The sequence below is a fragment of the Elephantulus edwardii genome, unplaced genomic scaffold (genome assembly GCF_000299155.1).
Source record: "Elephantulus edwardii isolate Elephantulus edwardi_28Jun2011 unplaced genomic scaffold, EleEdw1.0 scaffold00068, whole genome shotgun sequence".
Taxonomy (NCBI): Eukaryota; Metazoa; Chordata; class Mammalia; order Macroscelidea; family Macroscelididae; genus Elephantulus; species Elephantulus edwardii.
Window position 1 is genome coordinate 13,552,349 of NW_006399818.1, and position 1,161 is coordinate 13,553,509.

Below are 1,161 nucleotides of genomic sequence, written 5' to 3' on the forward strand. Positions count from 1 at the left end.
TACTATAGTAATATAGCTAATACAAGATTAATACAATATATTTTGCAAGGGATAAAATACTATCAGTGACATGTATTCTTAAAAGGTCCTGAATCTGACCTTTACTCACCACAGCTGATTATGACTCAGAAAATCAGAAGCATTCTTCAAAGGAGAACACTCACAGGAAAATCTCTGTAGAAACTCTTGTTTTTGAAATATCTCTTTGTAGATTGAAGAGTCTCAAACAACTTTTTTTGTGTGTGTGTGGTATAAACAGTAAGATTTATTGAGCTGTATCTTAGTACAGATGCTGGGGCGTGCCCATAGTGCTCTTGACATACAAAGCCCGAATATTCTGCCAATTCTTCTTCATCAGTGAAACCAGAAAGTTGACAGCCAGGTGGATGCTGTAGACAAGTTCATCATCGGTCATCTTCACACTGATAGCCACTGCCAGACACAGGACCTTTTTCATCTGGAATTTGATGGTGGACTTCACCTCGTCTGCTTTTGCCACCATGTTCTCACTGTGGGTCAGCAGAGAAGGGAACTTGCCAGCCTTATTCAGCCCTGGACCTAGGATACTTGGGATCTGCTTGATCAGGATTCAGAGGCCAAAAAGGCATCATACTTCTTGGCCAGCTTTTTCACCAGCTTCTTATTCTTGTTGAGTTTTTTCAGCACTTTGATGTCCGTGTGGGGAATATCCACAGCCTTGGCTTCATCACAGTGCTGCTGATCCCCAAGAACACACTGAGAACTTGGGGCGTGGGGTGGACGTAAGCCTGACGGTCCCCGAGAAGCACTTGTCCTTCTGAGGGTCATAGTTCTTCAAACTGATCTGCAGCTTCACTGTCTCCAAAGACTTTCTGCGTTTGCGCTGGTTTCCGTGCAGGACTTCCCGCACCGCCTTGTAGAGGGTGTCGAGAGAGACTTTGCTGCTCACTGTTCTTGCCGCCTCAGTAACCAGAAAAGAGCTCAAACAACTTTTGAGTTCTTGCCCAATGATCGTTTTATGTTAGACTTCCTTGTCTTGTATGACCAGTCAACTCATTCTGGCTTGAGCCCTCAGTCTAGTAATCCCAGTTCCAGTAAGTTAAGTGGAAAAGTACATTTTCTATGTTTTGCTTTTTTTTGTTTTTCTCCTCCCAATAATTTATCTAATTTTATTTTCCTTAA

The 1,161-nt window shown here is 42.7% G+C and overlaps 1 pseudogene; it reads right to left on the reverse strand.

Annotated features, from left to right (window-relative positions):
* Nucleotides 1-280: 280 nt before the first annotated feature.
* LOC102845572 overlaps nt 281-1,161 on the reverse strand; it is a 6,285-nt pseudogene continuing 5,404 nt past the window's right edge.